General features: G+C 36.2%; 1 protein-coding gene across 1 annotated transcript in view; it reads left to right on the forward strand.

Moving 5' to 3' along the window:
* LOC126377137 (octopamine receptor beta-2R-like) overlaps window positions 1-23,341 on the forward strand; it is a 182,640-nt gene that overhangs the window by 53,203 nt on the left and 106,096 nt on the right. The window contains exon 3 of the mRNA XM_050024815.1: window positions 10,535-10,564. The gene's annotated coding sequence lies outside the window, so the exon portion shown is untranslated. The remainder of the gene's footprint in view (window positions 1-10,534; window positions 10,565-23,341) is intronic.

Here is a 23,341-nt window from a genome sequence, read left to right on the forward strand (position 1 = left end):
CATACGCAGGTGTTCTGCTCTGGCAAAGCGTTTGCATATTTTGAACAATTCAAAACTATGTAGTTTGTATCCTATCGATTGATCTCGTCATCGAGTGATAGTGTTTACCGGTTTATACATAGTTATCGATAAAAATAAATAAATATTAAGTTGAAATGATATAAATAGCAAGTATGAGCCGTACTAACAGGGCTATCTGTTAGAAGAACGCTTAACTATGACTTTGATATGAAAATAATTAAAACACATAATAACGGGTTCTTACCGCGTTTAAATAGGGATATGAGACAACCGATATTTCGACACTGTTTGATATGAAAGAAAGAAAGAAAAATTTATTATTTATATGCGCGGGCTTAAATCGATGATTTTTGAATTTAATTCGAATTCATGTTTGAATCATAAATTTTATTATTCTAACGTGCTTACCGGTGGAGGAAGACATCGTGAGGAACCCCACATACCTAAGAAATGCGTTTCGGAAGTATGTGACCTAACTTGTTTTTGGCTGGTTTTTCATTCGCGACTACATACTTACATCAGTAAGTAGCTTAACGTGCCTCCCATCCAAGGCACGTATTACCATACTTTCGGACAGTTAGGTGATCAGGCTATAATGTCCTAACCAAACTAGGGATCACAAAGTCATTTTTGTTATTATGTGCCCACCGGGATTCGAACCTGGAGCCTCCGGATCGTGAGCTCACCGCTCAACCACTGAACTACAGAGACCGTTAGAGACTGTAGCTACAGAGACTGTATTTTATGTTCAGAGACTTTATCCACTTCACTGCGACAGTTTTCATAGCCCTTGGACTGATCACGTCATGTCAACATAAGGTTCGTCATATCCATCTTAAGTACGTATTTTACGTTTAAAATGTTAGGTAGTAATATTAAACAAATACCTAAATAGTATTTTAACGAGTTCTATTTAAAAGATAAAAGAATACTATTATTGTTTTTTTTTCTCTCTTTTTACCGAACATTATTTGTAAGCATCTACAATAAAAATTAATAATTTATACAGATGATTGCTCGTTTGACAACAATATAGCAAGTCATCGAAATAATGTTCGAACATTCTTATTACAAAGGAGGTCAATTCAATATCTTCTTTTTATTTATGTGGTAAATGAACTATTAAGTTTATTAAGGTTATCGCACGCGCCAACAATTTTACTTTTGAATTACATTTCATCCCCTTAAGAGACAATTTCGGGGATAAAAACTTTACTATCTTATACCTATTCCTATGTTCTTTCCTGTATTTCACTATCTCCATACTATTACATTCATTTGTTTAAGCGTGAGAACGTAACAGTCTGACAGAGCTGTTTTCCTTTACCCAAAGGTTGCCTAAAAGAAATTGTTGCATGAGCAATAAGGTCGCATATTTTGACTTGTGCCTTGTATGTGATGTCCGTGTGCTCAATAAAGTATCTTTACCTTATCTTACTTTTGCTGCACTAAAAGCGTTTTTCAACCTCGTTATATTAAAATTTGGATGCAATTATACCTCGCAATAACTTCTACCAAAAAAAAAATCACCACGCCACTCAAGTACACAAGTTATACAGCACCACACGTTATAATCACATTCATAAACTCACGCATAAGCGTGAGCGTGTGTATAACTTCACTACAATTTTGCAGCTGGTTTGCAGTTTTAATGTTGTGAAATAGCCTTTAAGTATGAATAAAAAAATATCGATAAACTAACCTTCATTTGGCAGCACTACTGCTCATTCCCTTTCATAGCATTGGTCTACACTCAGCATTACATTCGACTGTCGAGCAAATTCCATTTAAAATCCACCGTACTCGTATTAGATTTCATTTCCCACTGGCTACACTGAAATACGATATTATTCTAAGCATAGACATTAATATTGCGTCTCTTACAATCGATAACACTAATGTAATTGAGATTGACTTGTTTAATAATCGACTGAAATCGATAAGTTCAGTTATAAACACATACATTAGACATTCGTAGTCTCTACTGGGATGGAAAACCACAATCTAGAATTTTCTCGTTTATATTATAATTTGAAATAAGAAGTGCTTACTTAACAAAAAGTACACAGTATATGTTTTATAATAAAACTAGCGACTCGCACCGGCTTCACTCGGGTGCAATGCTGAGGAAAAAAATGAAATTATTACTATTATTATTATTATTATTGTGGTAAATTATTATTATTATTGTTACTGGCAATAAATTTATTTTATTCTTATTCTTATTCTTATTTACGACATCACATTAAAAACCTCAAAAATAACAGTATTTCTCCAATATTTCATGGGTGTTATTATACATGGGTCGTTCTTCTTTTTTATCGACAATAAAAAGACATTTTCTCGATTTATCGGATTTAACATCTTTAAAATTATAAAGGCAATAAATATTTTAAAACATCATATAAAGATGTGTCTGTAGGGGACTATTTAGTGGTTCTCTTTATCTTGGTAACATACTTTTCTTTGCAGGCGCATTCCAAAAAATATTGTGACAGAGTGGCCCTTTTCATCGGAGACAGCATTTCAATTTACCACTCTGTCACATAATTTTGTGAAAAACGATCAAGCTACGTTAATAACTAATTGAGGAACCGATTAGTATTTTGCTTATATTTTGAGTATAATAAGATAACTATATTTTTGGACAATCAAAACATAAAATAAAATTCTAAAACATAACTTATCAGAAGCAGAACGAAGGACAGATCATTGTCGATAAAAAAGAAGAACAACCCACATATAAACCTTCCTCTTGAATCACTCTATCTATTAAAAAAACCGCATCAAAGTCCGTTGTGTACTTTTAAAGATTTAAGCGTACATAGGGATATAGGGACAGAAAAAGCGACTTTGTTTTATACTCCATAGTGATAGTGATTGCTCGCAGCGCCCCCCATTTGTCCGGCCAAGTAGTTAATACCATTTGCGGCAGATCTACAATAACTCTCGTCAAAAAGAAGTCCATTGCATCTTATGTGACAGGTAATGTTATATTTCTAAGCACATTCTGTAGTCTCCACTCCACTTTACAAGTCCTGAATAAAATACGTATTTGTAATTTTATCATTGGCATGTTGGTACAACCCTAGCAGAACAGAAAATTAATCCTTACTCTTTGGTTCAGGAAGTAAAAGTTAATCAGCCATAAACTTCGTAAGTGCCCCATTGCTGTGCTGTTCATCCTTTCCTTCCACGATTCTGAGAACGTATTCCACGTAATAGAATGTAATAGACGGCAATCACGAAACGCTTGGTTTGCATAATGCAGGCCTATTGTGAATGCCATTTGAGGAGGCCTCGATGTGTTGTGGAGTTAACTCTGAATCTTTAAATACATTCTCACCTGTCAAACAGAGTTACCCAAATTTTAGAGGGACGCAAATGTCTTGGCACAGAAAGATATCGAGAGTCGAATTCTCATTTTTTTTTTTGATTATGGTTAGAGCATTAGGGTCACGATCTGGAAGTCCGGTTTCGATTCCCGATGGGGACATTGTCGAAATCACTTTGTGAGACTGTCCTTTGTTTGGTAAGGACTTTTCAGGCTTGAATCACCTGATTGTCCGAAAAAGTAAGATGATTGTCCCGGCTATTAGCCGTAAAAACATCTCTACCAACCCGCATTGGAGCAGCGTGGTGGAGTATGCTCCATACCCCCTCCGGTTGATTGAAGGGAGGCCTGTGCCCAGCAGTGGGACCCATATAGGTTGTTTATGTATGTTATGTTATGTTTTTGATTGAACCTTTTTGCTTTGATTGATTGTACGTACCTGTGTATTGCTTGCTTGTGCATTTTATTATAGTTGTGGTAATAATGGACAACTTCCATTCGCTGCCATTCATTGAATGGGTGATGAGTCATCGTTAGTGACTTTAAGACTTTGAATTAATGTTACAGTCTACTCATAACTAAAGACTGGCAATCAGCAAAACATGTCTACTATTAAAAAATAAAGTTTAAGCTCTAAGTTCAGTCCATTGTGATTTTGCACAAATGTAGCATAGTTTATGTCTCTATCTAGTATTTTTATCTACCTCAATAGTACATGGATTCAAATGCCAACACAAAGAATTTATTCTCCCATTCGTCTAGAAAGTTTGACTTTACGTCTTCTACAATTCAGACTTCTATTGTTATGAAAAGTGTTCAAATGTCAAACAGATCACCTGGTGTTATGAACGCATAAAAACAGTAGTCTGAGAAAGATCATAAAAAAATAATAAACATAAAGTTGAACTGCAGAAAATCACAACAGGGCAAATTTCCATTAGGTAGATCAAATCTATCCAAGAAAAAATAAAATAATTGGGTGAAGAGGAAGCAAGTGAATATCTCAAACATTTGGTGATGTAGGTACCTATAAGAGGATTCACATGGAAACGTGGCCTGTTTGACTCATCTCCCTGGCATTGTCCCGTTTTTCACAGGGTCCGCTTACCTAACCTGAAGATCTGACAGGAACGGTTTTTACAGAAGCGACTATCTGTCTGACCTTCCAACCCGCGAAGGGAAAACCAGCCCAATACTGGTTAAGTCACATGAGTCCGAAAATACATTTCTCGGGATTGTGGGCTTCCTCACGATGCCTGTAGGCCTGTGCATGTACCTAATTCACGCCGTGCTACCAATATTGTGCTGCGTCTTTACTCTGATCATGAACGTAATAAAATGTGTCATTTTTGTCATCACCGGCCAAAATTATTCTTATTCTCCTTGTTCTTATTATTTCGTACTTATTTGTCTGTTTGTCAAGTAGATTCTGCTTCGTGATATAAATTAATGTATTCCATTTATTTTTATTATCATTTACGATAATTCTCATACTGTTCCTTTACTATTTCTATAATTCTCATATTGTATTGTAAATAAATCTTTTATAAAAAAAGTTTCTGTTTTCTTTTCTTCAATATTGTTTAGTGTTCAATTCACGGCAGTTTGAAATTACGTATTAGGTATTTTCTTCTAGACGTATTAGTGGCGTTCATCTGTGTATGTCATCAACATGTGAGTTTGCTATATATTTTCATCTAGCCCTTACAACACTCGTCTGAAGATCATTATCATTATCATTTGGCTTCATGTCAACCACCACGAATAGCGCCGCTTATTTTGGGTCTACCACTCATTCATGCATACTCAGTTCAGTACCTATATAACAGAATTTGGGTAGGCCCGCTACAAGGTGGACTGACGATCTGGCGAAGCACGCGGGAAGTCGTTGGATGCGGGCAGCGCAGGACCGATCGTCGTGGAGATCCTTGGGGGAGGCCTATGCCCAGCAGTGGGCGTCGTACGGCTGATGATGATGATAACAGAATTTATATACGTGCAGAAGGGACACTCACCTCCCCGCACCGAATCAAGATACCGCAACAGTCCCCGTATGCATAGCATTTACCGCAGCTACAGGCTCTTTAGTCTTGGATATCTTTCGAATAAAATTTGTCGTGTTTTTTCTACAAATTATGATTATGTTGTTTAAGTAACAGCAAACCCCGGATACTTCATACAAAACACCTCGTTTTACACAGACACTACATAGATTGGAAGGTTTTCTTCTGAATTATTGCAGGTGACAATATGGCCTAAATGTGGTGGGTTCACCTAAGAAATTATTATTCAATCTAACCGAACTTATTGTTAACTACGGCGATACGGCTCACCCTCTATATCAGGTTGGTCTAATAGAAAGCTCGGTGAATTGTGGGTGGGTAGACGTACCTCTGACTACCCCTATTTGGATAGTCGTGAACTTATGGAGTTGTTTATATTTAACTACGTTATGAGGCATATATTATGACCTACGGGCTTATTTTGGATCTCTCATTTCTGGTTTAAATTATTTTGCCTCGTAATTATGCCGCAAAATGAAATCATTACCTCATTTTCCTCTTGGGTGCACATTCACATTAATTCATGAGAGATTTTTAAGGAACGATGAGTCCACAAAATTAATTCCGTATTTTTCGCTCCGTAAAAAATCTGGTTTCTTTTTGCAGATTCAGTATATGAAATACTAGAGGTCGCTTACGCATATTTTGTAATGCATTATAGACATGCATTTGAGCTGCAAGTTAGCTGGTGTTACTTGGATGCAGTTTTCATAGAAGAAATAACTTTATTAAACCAACAAATCCACTGCATTTTAAGGAATCTGCTTACAGTTTTTACACAAAATAAAAATCTGTTTTTTAATGTAAGTCTGTTTTTATAGTACCCTCTATAACCGAGACTGTAGGTATAAAAAAATAGATACACAGTAAACATTTTTCGGCACTAGCCTATCTGATAGAAAGTGATAAAGTATCGAAAATAAAGCCCTTTTGCCCATAAAACGGCCATTAAATCTACAATAATGTCTGCCATTTTCGAAACGAATACCAAATAAATGATTTCCATACTTTTGAAGTATATAATGAATATAGAACGAAATATAAACGGCATTAGAATTAAGCAAAAATATTTAAAAGTAAAATGAATGTTTAAGATCGGGTCCTCAAAAAGACGAGAAAAGTTCGGTAGCCATTCTTTAGCAGATGTCATTTCTCAGCCGGAAAAGGGAATTTTATTTAAAACTTTTAAGTAAAAATTTAAATACGAAGTTTTGATTTTATGCTATAAAAGATAAACATTTAATTAAGTTCCATCACGAGCATTAATATGTATACACTTTGGTACCATGTCACATTAACTTTTTTAACAAATTGAACTGTAAGTCTCACTAAATGTCAAATAAGTTAGTGCGACATAGTCCTAAAGTGGGTACATTATATTGCTCATGACTGTACGACGACATGCAACACGATGCACCCTAGCAACCAGAACGTTGATATCACAGCGTTGCGGCGACGCAACATTACATAGTCGAATTGGGACTGCCTGTAATGTCTATGTAATTTGTGTTAATAAATAAATAAAAAAATAAATAAATGTTTGTGTAGCCTCTGTCATAACTTACTCTGGCATTACTAAAGTAAAGCATTGGTAAAGTTTTACAATGGTGGTAAAACTTTACAAAACTCTTTATTTTCTGAATATTGTGCACTTTTTCCAACTTTGATCACCACTGCGAATATCGCTTGAAATTAAAGAGAATACCAATTAGTTTGGGGTCAACGAGATAATGCCTTTGCACAAGAGAACTTTCAAATTTTTACCCGACTGCGGCGAAGAAAAAAGCAGGGTTATATGTTTGACCGCTATGTATGTATGTATGCATGTCTGTTCCCACCCAACTTCTGAAGCACCTGTCAGAATTTAAATGGGCGATTCCAATTTCTCCTGAGATGTTTTCTTGTTTTAGATCACTTGTTTTAGAGCGTAATTTATCCGTAGTCGGATTTAGTTTTAAACTTATAATTTTATTTAATATTGTTATAAAAGTGTTAAAGCTAAATTATTTATCCAAAAAAATAGTTAAAATGTAACTCATTCCTTCTTTATTCTTGACATAATAATTGTATAATATGTACGTAGTTTATTTTTAATGAAGTTCAGATGCGGGTGGCGAGATACGCCAGCGTGTGGCTGCGATACTGTCCAAATTGGAAGTATATCCCTGAAACTCTTCTGTCTTAACAATGACATAGCCAATTGGGTGAGGAATGTGGACATCATCATAATTTCCATAGCGTTATCCCGTTTGCGCAAGTCCGCTTACCTAACTTGAAGATTTGACGGTCCGGTTTTTTACAGAAACGACTACCTGTCTGATCTTTCAACCCCTTCGGCAGCCCAATACAGATTAGGTTTAGGTCATTTTTTATTTTTTTATTTTTCATTATATCCTTAATCTAAATACATGGTTTGAATGATGCCGTTAAACCACAGAGGAAGGTTCATATACCGCCGAAACGTATTTCTCGAAATGTGGATTTCCTCACGATGTGTTCCTTCTCCATAAGAAAATGTGGGCATCCGGCTGTGAAAAGCGTGACTAACATAAGCGAATTCACCTATCTCTCTAGCCATACGATTATACTTTTTTTAGTGGCGATTCGTCATATACAGGACACCGTTTGACCGTAACATGTATTTACCTTTGACCGGGTGAAATAGCTTTTCATTTACCTAAGCTAACACCAAATCCAATCCATTTGTTTCTTCCCTTAAAAGTTCGACTGCTTAAGTTGTTGGAGTATGTAAATGTCTGATCTGCAAGTTTGTAATTACTTCCTGGTAGAGTTCACAAGGAACACAGCGAGAGAATTTGTAAGTGTAAGTAGTTGTTTCTTAGGTTTTTAGATGAAATATTTACTGTTAAATAGAAAGAATCGATCGACCTAATCTCGACTGCTGCATTACTATGCTGATGAAAGTCACAGCGCTGGCTTTTGTACTTTGACAGATCTCAAATCGACGAAAAGTTTCGAGAAAAGATAGGAAGTGCCCTGCCCTGCACTCTGCTTTGCTCGTCATATCGCGTGCACTCCCGTGCCCCCAGATTCGTACCGCGCAATGAAGTTATTGTAAAATGTTATCTGTTATATCGGAATATAATCACTTGTACTGAAACAGTCGTTCTGTCTAATATTACCTTATTTTTTTATTATTCAAAGTAAAAATTGTACAAAAAGTTACTTAAAGCTAAATATGTCGCCAAACTGCAGTGCAGTTTGTTGGCGACGTATGCACTCAATTGTGACATTACGCAATTTAACAAAGATGGCGCAGACCACGGAGTTCCACTTACTACGATCCTAATACACCACATTCACTTCCGCCACTTCCCAGCAAGAACGATTTTAATTTATTCATTTATTTATTTATTTATTCTTTGTTGCCATGGAGCTAATAGTATTTGTTTTTCAAGTTTCCCTATTTCAAAGTCTATTAGCGGGTGATATCAATTTATGATAAATACTCAGATACATACGTAAGTTCACGCTTATTTCCCCTTGGGTTCGAGAATTCCACTTATTACGAGCCTGATACACCACTTTTGCTTCTTCCACTGTTATCAAAGTCTTCATGTATGCTCGCTGGTTTAAAATACTCTTGACCTGGCCTTTCTATAAAACATTCATGGATTTGATCGCTCGTATGTTCGCCTAGGTGTTCTTACTTTGACTCTTCTACTAACACCCGTTGTAGTAGAACCATTTCTTAACACGTTCACTGCGCATGAACCATATATGAGGCAATAAATTTGAAACTCATACATGTATGTCCCATATTTTGGGCACATGTGTGTAGACAGGGAAAATGGAAAAATCCACCGGTAGGCTTTTCAGTTTGTTTTTTTCTCGCCATAGTGTGTCTATGCTCATTAATTCCAATACGTTTGAAAGCACTGCATGTGAGGGGCGACGTGTAATTTTCAGTTACACAGTGAAAGTGTTAAGTGCAGTTATCACTAACACCGAACCGACCGGTGTGACTGAACCGGTGTAGGACCGACTATGGAAAGTCAAACCATCACCTATGTAAATGGGGCTAAAAGGAGTCACCATGCTGTGAATGTGGTCACCCGGACCAAACCATATCTCACATAGTGAACGAGTGCCCTCTGCACCAGTTCCCAGGTGGTATAGCCGAGCTGCATTGTGTGACGGATGCAGCAGAGACTTGGTTAAGGGAGCTTAAGCTGGATATTTGATCCAAGCAGGATATTTGTCTGCCATACGCAATAATAATAATAATCACTAACACAGTTGGCTCGAATATTAAAGACGGCGATACGGCTCACCGCCTATCAGGTTGGTCTAACAGAAAGCTCGGTGAGGCGTGGGTGCTTAGTTTATCTTACGATGGATATACTTCTGACTTTCCCAATTGGGTATAGTCCTGAGCTTGTGTTATTCTATGTTAATTCTAGTATGTAAATGTTGAAACTGCAAGTTTGTAATTACCTTTGCGGTAGACAGTAAAGAGTATACGTCGCTTAATCTATGACAGAACTCTGGGCTTCTGTTATTTGTATGTTTGAGTAGTCAAGTTATAGGAAACGATGGGAATGTAATTTGACAAAAAAGGCAAGTGAAATAATGTCGAAAGTGGGAGCAACTGTACCTACTAGGCCTTATATAACTTGCAAACGATTATTAATAATGGGAGTGACACAAGAAAGTGTCGGATTTAAATTCAAAGGCGAGAATATCCATAATATACTTATGTTATTCTAAATATAAATTTATTTTTTATAACACAGGCTTGCGTTTGACTACAGTCTCACTTGGTGGTATATAAAAAAAATCAAATCAAAAATCATTTATTTCATAAAATTTTTATAAATAAATAAATAAAATAAAATTAAATTAAAATCAAAATTAAAACCAAAATTAAAATACAATAAAATTAATAAAGATGTGGCCTAAGGTGGTACACATTGACCTGGTAGATGCCAATCACCTACGCAGGTTTCACTTTTTCAGGAATATAGTTCTGATTTGATATTATCTGCATTTTTATCTGCTCTTGATTCTGAATTAAATTGGATTGGAAGAATCCATTATGTAGAATTTGGATGATATAAATTTTATTTATCACTGCGTTTTTGTTCTTTTTCAGATTCGAGTACATAACGTTGTCAGCAACAAGGTAAATATCATAAGACAATACAGAAGTTGGTTTCGGATGAGAACATCTATTTCTTTGTAGTTCAAAAGTATCGATATTATCGACAGCAATACATTATTGATTGGCAACACTACGTTTATTTATTTAATAGAATGCGATTTCTCAGTAGTCGGGTTTTACTTTTTAAACTTGCAACAGTATCAACACAACTAACAACAATACAATAACATTTTTTTTTTAATTTATTTGTACACAATTTAATAAAAGATACAAAAGGAACATACAAGGAAATAAGACAGTACAGGGGAGTTAAAATGGACACATCGAAACAATTCATGTAAGAAAGCAATATTGCTATTTGACACGTCTTATTTGCATTGCGCACTTACTTTTATATGCGCAAATGTCAAATTGCAATATTGTTTTCTAAGATGAATTGCTTCGATGTGGTCATTTTAACCCCCTCCCCCCCTTGTAAGCATTATAATACAGATATTATGTTATTGAGATTTTTTAAAAAATATTCAAAACGCTACCTTCTTCCAACTTGTGCCGCCTCTAATCCAAGGTATTTGCGAAGTCCAGTTGCCACTAATCACATCGTGCACCAGTTGTCTAGTTTTCAGCAGGACACACTTGCCTCGTAGATTAGTCAATATTTGTATTTGTCGGAGGTCCATGTTGCTCTATGGTAGTCGAGTTTAAGTTTTTATACCTATTTAGGTAAGCGGAGCCTGTGAAAAACGGGTAAATGCTAGGGAGACGATGAGGCCTGAGGGTGCCCAGTAGGGCGCCAACCTAATTAATCCACCCTTGTAGGCCGATTGCGATAAGTGTCGGATGAGAGAGACGTACAAATCCATTCGTGGGTGGACCTTCTTTGTTAGATAGGTTTAAATTAAAATTGAACGAAATGCAATGATATAATAGACTGTTTTGTATTAACAAAACAATGATTCACTAATTTATCTTAAGTGCAGTTTTCAGTAACATAGTTGGATCGACCATTATAGACGGCGATACGGCTCACCACCTATCACGCTGGTCTAACAGAAAGCTCAGCGAGGCGGGGGTACTGAATTCATCTTATGTAGGTACTTCTGACTACCCCTATTAGGATAAAGTTGTTTGCTTATGTTATTTTACATTAAAACATTTTGATTGCTTATTCTACATGCGTTATTCCAGCACAGTGAATCTGGATCGAAATTCATTGAAATGAATTCAGTTACAATGAATAATACTAATTCAAGTAATTATTGCTAATGAACAAATTAGTACTTGTATATTTCAGTGAATTTACATACTTAATTGATTTAAGCACTTCAAATGTATACCTATCATGATTAGTGGCAGTTGTATTTATTAAATAAACATTTTACAACATTACTGTGCAGAAGCGCCAATTCGCCGTGAAACTTTCATAATTGTATAATCAGATTTAAGAAACATAAGTACAAATAAGGTAACTTAACTATGTACAAGTACTTTAACAAAAAGTAAACAATATAACGGCCTCTGTGGTCCAGTGGTTGAGCGTTAAGCTCACGATCCGGCGGTCCCGGGTTCGAATCCCGGTGGGGAAATATAACAAAATTACTTTGTGATCCCTAGTTTGGTTTGGACATTACAAGCTGATTGACCGGATTGTCCGAAAGTAAGATGATCCGTGCTTCGAAAGGCACGTTAAGCCGTTGGTCCAGTCAGACAGTCGTGCGCTCTCCCTTATTCCTTAACGGGTAACAGCCAAAGGGGGTGAGGTTAGAACTCGATAGGATTCGGTGCGGGGCGAAGGTATGTTGTATTATTTTTTATTCAATGCTTAAAGTCCCAAAAGTCCGTAAAGGACCAAAATCGTTTCAAAATCGTTTTCCTGGTACAAACTGTTAAACTTAGCGCAAACGGGACAATAATAACAAGGACTTAAATTTAGGGCAAAACAGGGAATCGTCTCAAATTAAAAATTTAACAGTCCTTTGCCCTTTTAATTGCGAAGTCTCTAATTGCTCTGGGTGAATATTTGCTCGAGAATATGCCTTGTTTTCTAGAAAATTATTGTCATTTTGCTTGGCTTGCTTGCTTGGCGTGTATAGTAATTTTTTTATCGTTTGTGTATAGTTTATTTTGTTATATAACTACCTATTTTATAAATTTACTGACCTCATTGTTAATACCTAATTACATAAACAGCCTATATACGTTTCACTGCTAGGCACAGGCCTCCCCTCAATCAACCGAAGGGAGTATGGAACATACTCCACCACACTGTTCCAATGCGGGTTGGTGGAGCTGTTTTTACGGCTAATAGCCGGGACCAACAGCTTAACGTGCCCTTCGAAGCACGGAATCATCTTACTTCTTCGGACAATCAAGTGATTCAAGCCTGAAAAGTCCTTACCAAACAAAGGACAGTCTCACAAAGTGATTTCGACAATGTCCCCATCGGGAATCGAACCCGGACCTCCAGATCGTGAGCCTAACGCTCTGACCACGGTTGCTGTTATTACCTAATTAGAATGATTAATTACGGATACTATAGATCTAAACTATTATTAACATAAATACAAAATAAATCTTTGGTTCAATTCAGAAAAATAATACGCATAGAACGGCTATTCTCCACTCCCCACCAGTGTCTGAACTAGGTTTACCTCACCCTACTCGGACATAGTTTAGTCTTGCATCGTGAAGGCTGCGTGCGGACTGTTGTTTTTATTTGTTATTAGTTTAGTTTATATGTTCGAATTTTGAAATAGGTCGCCGGCGTCTTTCGTCTGATTCAAATATTTGATCTCACAGTGGCGCCTATAAATATATATTTTTCATGGTGATAATTTGCAATAAAATTTAAAGGCTAAGCGCTAATGTACAAATAATGTGAATACAATTAATTAGATCAGTGAATTTTTAAGTCAAGTGTAAAGTCTATTTATTTAAATAGTGAACATTCATTGTTAGAATCTTTTTGTTTGTGATTTGTGTGGTAAATAAATATTAATTTATGAGGTAAGAAAAATCTGAACGGCAAACAGGGGCTAGATTAATAAGGAAAATAAAACCTAAAAGATTCGTGGAAACATGACAAGGGTATCATTTTAAAAAGTAAATTAATAAATTAAGTTTTTTCTCTCAACCAAGGCGGTTTAAGTCAGAAATCAGAATCATTTATTCAACGTAATCATAATGGATAAACTTGTTGAAGATCAATGTAACATTTTTGAATCTACGTCATTTCGCAAGGTGTTATGGCTGAGAAGAAATGACATGAAACCGCAACAGTACCACATCTTGTTAATCAATGTAGGCATAAAAAAACATATAGGATTATTTGCAAAAAATAGCGATCGGCACATTGTTAATACCCGGAATAAAAATAAACTTGCTTTACAAGTCAGTCGATTACATAAGATTACTAAAAATCTTTTAAGGGGCAATGTATACGTTTTTACAATAAGATTCCCATTGACATTCAGAATTTGCCTTTCAACTGCTTTAAGACAGTAGTTAAACAAAAACTTTACAAAAAAGGTTATTATAAAGTTAGTGATTATTTAGAAGATATGAATGCATGGGATTAACTGTCTGAGAACTGATATTAGGCAGCTAAATTACTCAATTGTATATCAATATTTTATGTTTATTTTTATTTTTTTAAAGAACGTCTAGGGCCCTGTGCCGAGGTTTTTCTTGCAGCTTCTTTTCCCCGGCTATACAGGTTGTGAGAAGCTGCAGTAGTTTTAGGCGGATGAGACGTTCGTTATGTAAAAATTGACGACTCAAAGTGTAACTATGTTACCTACTGAATAAAGATATTTTTGAATTTGCATATATTACAAGTTATTTAATAACTAGAGGATCTAGATGAAGTTGCAAAGGAGCATAACAATCGACAGCGGCAGTGATAAACATATACCTATGGGGTTGACATGTCACCGTATGTCAACTTGGCTGAAGGCCAGGAATGTCACGAAGGCCAACTAAGGCTATCCCCCTATTACTTGGAACTCCAACGTAGCAGACGAGGAGTAGGCTACCCCTTCAAAAGAACAGGCTTGATGCTACGTTTAAAAGCTTTCCAATTCTTGAACATAAAATAACACATGAAAGATCAGTTAATACTGACATCTAATACTCTTGTTGTATTTAGACTTAGGGAGACAGATCAAATAATATTTCATAGCTTAAATTGAAACAATGAGATTTTAAACTTCATAGAGACGGCATTAAAATACCAGGTATCGGTAACTGTTATTTATTTCTTAGCTTCTGTTGCTTAACCAAAACCAACCGCAACCCTGGTGTCAAGGTTATTATTGTGCCAAAGGCCTCTGACAAGGCTCATGTAACGACTACGTACTTACATCTGTAAGTTGGAATCGGGACCAACGGCAAAGCAGGGGTAATCTTACTTTTCGGGCAATCAGGTGACCAGGATTTTTATCTATGTGCTGACTTAGGCTTAGGCTAATTTATAGTAATTATTATTTCCGTAGTACAAGGTGATATTGCTACGACACGTAGCAACTACGAAAGTGCATTGCTACCAAATGCATTGCCTTTAGCTACGACGTAGCAAGAAACTTAGAACACAGTACATATCACCTTATAAAGCACAACAAGTACAATAACAAAAATCTTAACTTAATCTTAATCAGATATAATTATAAATATAGTTTTATTTATTTATTTTAATAACTTATTGTACACAGGATAACTCAGAAACACAATATGACATCATGAAGAGAGACAAAAGGCGCAACTTATTTCTAACAAGAATTTCTTCTAGTAGTCTGTAGGTCTGTGAGAGTGAAAGATTAACAAGGAGAGGGCAGATAGCGTTTAAATATCCATACATACACTAATAAAAAATAAAAATACACGAATTACAATAATTAAAATAATAGTCATACTTACACTTATTATGAAATATACAAATATACGTACATATATAAACTGACGCCTATTTCCCACCGGAATAAGCAGAAACTATGGAATTCCATTTGCTTCGATCCTGACACACGTCTCTTGCTTCCTCCACATTCGTCAACAAACACACACAAACATACAAAAATATACATTTAAATGAATGTAATAATAATAGGTACTTAATATATATTTACTTACAAAGAGATAATATTCTTCAATTTTTACTAAACTTTAATAAATAAATCGTCACTAGATTTTACACTTCACTTTAAAATAGAGACGACATTGAAGTAGCAGCTATCCGTAACTGATATTTGTTTCTTATTTGGGTAACCCCTCTAAATGTTGAGACTGAGCAAATTGTCGACATTATCAACAGACGGTCGGATGATTCTGCGAAACAAATTATCAAGATAATTCCAACGTCTACGAATACAACTCAAATAAATAACAACTGCTAGTCCTTATTAGAAATTTATTTACTTATGTATTTACCACACAAATCACAAAGAAATTTTGAACAATAAAAGTTCATAATATTAATGAATAGGTTTTACACTTGACTTAAAAATCACTGAACTAATTAATTGCATTCACATTATTTTTACATTTCGCCTAGGTTCAGTTTTATTGCAAATTATTAGCATGTTTTGATGAACAATCACCATGAAAAATAAATATTTATAGGCTCCGCGCAGGCGTACCCAGCGTGGGCAATTACTATAAGATCAAATATTCGAATCAGACGAAAGAACATCGGCGTTAGATAATTATAATTAGAAATAGGGTAGGTAGAGCTATAAATCAAGTTTGTAATTACACGATAAGAAAACGATATAAACTTATTTTTTTTAACAAACCGAATCATATTATAAAATCTATTATTAACATAACCGAACCGTTGAACCGGGAGCCGTTGGTTCCGGTTACTACTTACTTACTGCTGTAAGTATGTAGTCGTTACATGAGTCATGTCATGGGCCTATGGCGGCTCAATAATACCTCTGACACCGGAGTTGATGGGGTTGGTAATCCGCCTCACAACCCACACGATAAAGGAAGAAGACTAACATAATAATTATTATGACATAAGCTCACGACTATATGCATATCGGGGTAGTCAGAGGTTTTTGATACATCAACGTGCCGCCGTATCCACAACTGTGTTAGTGTATTAATAACTCATTACAAGGCCGGCACTCCCCGGCTCCCCTATAGAGAAGCAAGCCGGCGTACCACAGGACCACAGTGACTTTTATTTTATGTTATGTTTATCGTATCGCATAGTAACATTTATACTTCAATGTTTATCGCAATAAGAAATCTCAATAAAAATGGCGCTCTAATGTCCTTGCTATCATCACCATTAGCGTCTATACGCGAGAGGTAACCGACTAACTCATCACGAAATCGCATAATCTCAAACCACATTTACAAGATTTTTCAACAAAAACGAGATTTTGCGAAATTCAACCCCCTAGGGCTTAAAAAAGTTTTAGAGTTAGAATAATGACGCGGAGAAACTGGCGGGCGGGCAGCTCATTATATTATGAGGTTATTATGTTAACAAAATTGTAAATTTTTAAAAAAGTCGTTAAAGGAATACAAATAATTAAAACACATAAAACCGGGTTCTTACCGCGTTAATCAGGGATATGGGACTCCCGATATTTCAACACTGTTGCAAGTGTCATGATCACGCGACGTTTTAATTATGATGATAACCGCATAAACCTCACACAATGTATAATAAATAAAATCTTAAAACTACCTTAAAATAAAGTAAGTTTTTTTAGTTATGAAACTGATCTTATTCTATTATACAATTTAATTAAAAAGCGACTTTAAAAGAGGAAATAACAAAAGCGCTTAATACAAAAGCAGATTAAAAACGCTAAAAATTGCCTGTCGTGAAAACAACAGTTGCTGTTTACAGCGTTTTCAATCATGCCATCCATCCTTACCGGGGTGAACAGAGCCGTGAGTAAAGAGAACTTGGAACCAATTTTGATAAGTCCTAAGATGGATTTGGTGGTAAGTAGATGACCGGTACATCACCCCAAGAACTTCTGAAGGTTAAACGAAGGAAAAACTGTAGAGCGCCATCTGTATTATTTTTAAGGATCGTAGCCTGGAAAGTTTCTCAATAAGAATACTTTTTAGAGTATAATTGTCCCGTAGTTGAAGCGTAAAACTTCAATGCGATCTCGTGGGGTCAATTTGTTGTTTTTTTAAAGCGCGTAAACAGGAAAAAGCTTGGCAAAACATGAACATTTCGGCAACATTTCTTGCATTTTGCAAATGTCCATGGGTTGACCGGAACATCACCCATAAAACGATAAACCGTATTGTGCATACAATCCATTAGTAGACTTATGCAACGTACTTGGATTGATGTTGAAACGCTTTGGTTTGTCTATCTTCCCGGTTGAGTAGATAAGATTTTTTATTTTTAGATAAAAATAAATCTGTATTCTTCAAGAATGTGGCAATAAAAGTGCAGACCGGACAATCCATACAAAATATCTGGTTCTTATCGTTTTCGGGTTAAATTCAAAAATATTTATTATTATTCCATGGGTGATCAGGTATCGCGCTTGTTATTCACAACAGTAATAAAAAATAGTTGGCCAAGTCATTGTGAATATTACACTATTATTAGTGTGGTATTAGTGTCTATGCTATTTACATTTAACGTTTTTCATTTTCAGCACAGTTGTAACCTCGCAATGGATTGCGAAAGTGGGTGGACGATTTTTTATTTATAGATTTCATCAAAGAAGCTACAGCGATTTGTATGTGGGTGTGTCCGTTTACAGATTATCTATCTGAAAAGACATTTTAAGAGGCCATATTATTATTTATTTAATAATCTTATTTTGGAGGACCTCTGTCGCCCAGTGGTTGAGCATTGGGCTGACGATCTGGAGGTCTCAGGTCCGAATCCCAATTGGGATTTGCCACAAAAATTACTTTGTGATCCGCAGTTTGGTTACGAAATTACATACTGATCATCTGATTGTCCGAAAGTAAGATGAACCGTACTTCGGAAGCCACGTTACGTTAGGCCGTTGGTCTTGGTTACTACTTACTGAAGTTAATACGTAGTCGTTACATGTTACCAAGGTTAATGTGGTTAGTCATCCACCTGACAACCCACACGATAGAAGAATAAGAAGGAGGCTTGGCTCTCACTGCGACGGCGCAGTTCGAATTCAACACGGTCCTAAATCAATGAATTTCAAAATTGTTCTCGAATTCAGATTTGGATCACAAAATGATTACCACGTGCTTGGCGGTGAAGGTAACCATCGTGAGAAATTGTGTTGCGAAGGTACCTAGCCTACTGTATATTAGGCTGGTTTTCCCTTCGAAGGTTACCAAGCTTGACAGTTATTTATTTCTGTAAAAAGCAGACTTGTCAAATTGTTAGGTTAAGTAAGCGAGCTAGTCCTGAGAAGTACTAATACTGCGGAGGATGATTCAGATCATGATTCTGTGTTGATAGCAAGTGGATTTTTCCGTCGCAAAATTCATGTTTCTTTTAAATTATTTTCAATTCTATACTTTTGCGGTAGAAAAATCCACTTGATATCGACTGAAAATAATGAGCTGAATGTACAAGTTCGTACAGGTAGCCATACAAGTGCGTATGGGTGATAGTGACACAGTAAAAAATACTGAGGGAGATATTTCAGACCATGATTCTGATTCGATAGGAAACGCCATGAAAATTTTAGTGTTTTTTTTTTAATTATTTTCCGTTTCATTCTTTTGTGACGGAAAATTCCACTTTATATCAACTCAGAATCATGGCCTGAATCAACCCTCAAAGTTTTCGTTACGATGTCACTAACAACCTGTATATATACCTACTAATTCTGTGTTGTTGAAAGTCGTCTTACTCTGTTGACTTGTGTACCTTTTTATAAGTTATGTAGATAGTTTATGTAAGTTTGTTCCCTTAAATTAAGATGTTATGCCTGTTAAACTAAGTTGCAATATTGGTTGTACAGTGTCGTAACACGTCGTTTTTTTATGACAAGAAGCGCCGCGGACACTTTTTTACAAAGATTGGTAGTCTATTTGTTACACAAGTCAACGCCGGCAACCGAATAGAATAGAATAGAATATGTTTATTTATCAAAAAACTTAAACATGTATACATTACTGGCTGACCCCGCACTAGGGAAACCCTGTATCGCGGAGGTCCTGAACATTTGTTATTACCAAACACTTTTAAATATACCAGCGAGCTAGCCTTTCATAACAGTACTAATATAACATATTAACGTACAATTTTATTTATAATAATCAAAAGTAAGTAATAGAAAACAATAAAAAAGTTACATTTTATATGGCACATTTGACGACTAAGAAGAAGATAAAAGTGCAATAAAAAAAAGAACTGAAAACGTAAAAAACTAATTAATAGAACATAATAGAAAATAGTCCACAGAACAGCCTCCGTGGTCTAGTGGTAAGAGCGTTAGGCTCACGATCTGGAGGTCCGGGTTCGATTCCCGATGGGGACATTGTCGAAATCACTTTGTGAGACTGTCCTTTGTTTGGTAAGGACTTTTCAGGCTTGAATCACCTGATTGTCCGAAAAAGTAAGTTGATTCCGTGCTTCGGAGGGCACGTTAAGCCGTTGGTCCCGGCTATTAGCCGTAAAAATACCTCCACCAACCCGCAGTGGAGCAGCGTGGTGGAGTATGCTCCATACCCTCTCCGGTTGATTGAGAGGAGGCCTGTGCCCAGCAGTGGGACGTATATAGGCTATTTATGTTTTATGTTATGTTATGTAATAGAAAATAGTAATGAAATGAGTGTCTTGTGATGTGACTTCCCGCTGGTGGCGCCTTTTAGTTTAAGCTTTGGGCCTTAATAGATTAAGTTGACATACTATTACATTAGTAACTTAAATATTTAAGTTTTATTAAATAACTTAAGGAGCTTTATGTTTGAATTCATGTAAAGTAGCCCCCAAGTTTTGGGGTTGAATTGTAAATGCGTAACCTCCAAAGTATGCTGAAAGTTATTGAATTTAGCCTGGCCGGTCATGCAATATTCATTGCCTTATTAAAGTATGATAATTAATAGAAGATTACTTTAACTAACGCATGGCTTATCGGTCTGCATTAAGTCTTTGATGAGAGTGGAAGAAGCGAAAGTGGTGTGTCAGGATCGTAGTAAGTGGAATTCTGTGGTCTCTACGTATCCCAACGGGAAATAGGCGTGATCTTATCAAATCAAATCAAAATCAAATATACTTTATTGCACAGAACTACATTTAAACAATCAGACATAACACATGAATACAGTACAAGATCGATCGGTCGATCATATATGTATGCATGATAGATAGATAGATAGATAGATAGATCGTTGAACGTTGTTCGATGTATTGATTACTTAAAAATACTTAATTACTTACTTAAAAACGTTAACAAGTAATAAGGACAGATTTACCTTTGCCGGGTTCGATTTCCGATGGGGCATTGTCACAAATCACTTTGTTAGACTGTACGTTGTTTGGCTACTATCTGAACCTGACTGAATCACTTGATTTTCAGATGAATAAGATGATTCTCGCACTCATCATCTCTCACTACTCATCATCACCATAGGCCTCATACGTTTGTTTCAGACGATTCATGACTATCATTGCAGATTCATGGACTTTTTTTCATGCCTGTGTAAGTCAATTCTGGAACGGCAAATTCTACCACACACTCTGCAGAAGCTTTTGACAGTTGGTATGTTGTCGGCTTGGTGTCGTTTCATTCTCCTACTCGTCAGAGACTGGAACCAGGTGTCTTCGTGAGCTTGAAGCCCTTATTACTAAATTAACTACAAATTAACCAAATTATATTTTATTACTTTACCTTTAAAGTCCTAGTCCTGGTCCTTACCAGCCTATAAGCTGAGCACAAGTTTGTTTAATTAACACTCATCTCGTTCTACAAGATAAGTAAAATATTCGTCCTTTGAACCTAAGCACCAATTTTCAGGTCTATCTTATCACAGCCTAGCCCTTAAATAAATCCTTCATTATTGCCTCAAGCGATACTCTCGAATAGAGATGAGAAAACGAACTCATTAACTGATTGAATCACTCGAGTGGCTCATTGACTCTCTTACTTTGATCCACGTTTATTTCAAAGATCTTTTGATTATCCAAATGAGATTGTCTTTTGTTTTTCTGAGTGTGATTTTCAAATCAGCTGTAACAATTTACTTCGAATAAATTGTTTGAAAATTGTAGATTAACATTTTGGTGCAAATGAAATAATTCCAATTTTCATTCGGGGACCCGGACTTGCACCAATGTGTTATTAATTTGTCTTCCGTGCCATGGCCATGTCAGGGTCCTTTGGCGGCTCAATCATAACCCTGACACCAGGGTTGATGAGGCTGGTATTCCACCTCACAACCCACACAATAAGAAGAAGATTAAATTGTAAACTTTATCTTACGTGCAGTTTTCATTAATACGTACAATTGGCTCGACCATTGTTCTATCACGTTGGTTTAACAGAAAGCTCGGTAAAGCGTAGGTGCTTAGTTCATCTTGCGATAGGTGTAAATCTGACTACCTCAATTGGAATATAGTTGTGAGCTTATGTTTTTTTTTATTATTAATAACATCATCTCCATCATTGCAACTCCATGTATACACTGAGTTTATTCGCGTTGTCAATCATTCGTGCAGGTATGACTTAGCTCATCGGACATTTTGCGTCACTAGCCAACAAATGAAATTTGTAGGCGCGAGAAATAATAGGACTATGAATAATCAACTGGATGTTTTTGATCAGGAACATAATTGGATGGAATTTAGAAGTAAGATTACCCTCAAAGGGTGTATAATTAATTTTGACGTCTTAAAGCCTGGTTACAAATGTTCACTGTTGAATTTAGATTGCCAATTTAATGGAGAATGTGCTTTAGAAATTAAGTTTGCTGTTTTAAGCAGACAAACGAGGCATCGGTAGTGTCTTTGGTCTTGAAATAATAGTGATAAGACTTGATGTAAATGTGTCGGTACACTTGTGCAAACACTTCGCCAACAAGTCGTATTTTCCTTTTGTTGCAAAGACGGCAGAGCAAATGCAACTGTCGTTACTGATACAGCAAGTATGATTAAGTATGAGCCCAACGCTCAACCACTGGACCACGAGGCCCATTAACCGGACACAATACGGAAACTGCGTCATATCAATTATCTGTGAATATGTATTGGGTAATACATGTTCACAGATAAATTCGATGTCAGCGGTTTCGAGCCCGAGCAAACATGTTATAGCGGAAAAAAAAAAGAAGTAATACTTACAGTTTCAGTGGTACCACAGTATTAGGTATTCCGTGACTAAATTATGTATGATGTTTCTGCTATTGTTTTTCCCTGCTGGCAATCTTTGCATAGTTTTCCTCCTTATCTAACCTCATTTATATGCACGCTGGAAAGTAGTGCCTATATTTTTTGACCTTCCTTCCTTTATGCACTCGCCGCATTTGATTATCTTTCTTTATTTCCTTTTCACTTATTTATGAACTGGGCGGAAAAAAGGCCACATCGAAACAATTCATCTAAAACACAATATTCATATTGGACGTTTGTACGTAATGTCCTAACTAAACTAGGGATCACAAAGTGATTTTTGTGATTTGTCCCCACCGGGATTCGAACCCGGGACCTCCGGATCGTGAGCACAACGCTCAACCACTGGCCGACGGAGGCGGTTACGAGTACGGCCCCTCAATCGGTGTTTATGTCATGTCTGGGAAGATGAGCGGGGCTTTATGCCTGTTCTTTCCTCTCAGTCTAGAATTTTCGAATATCGTAATATAACAGGTCTGTTGTAAGTA

The sequence above is a fragment of the Pectinophora gossypiella genome, chromosome 22, assembly GCF_024362695.1.
Source record: "Pectinophora gossypiella chromosome 22, ilPecGoss1.1, whole genome shotgun sequence".
Taxonomy (NCBI): domain Eukaryota; kingdom Metazoa; phylum Arthropoda; class Insecta; order Lepidoptera; family Gelechiidae; genus Pectinophora; species Pectinophora gossypiella.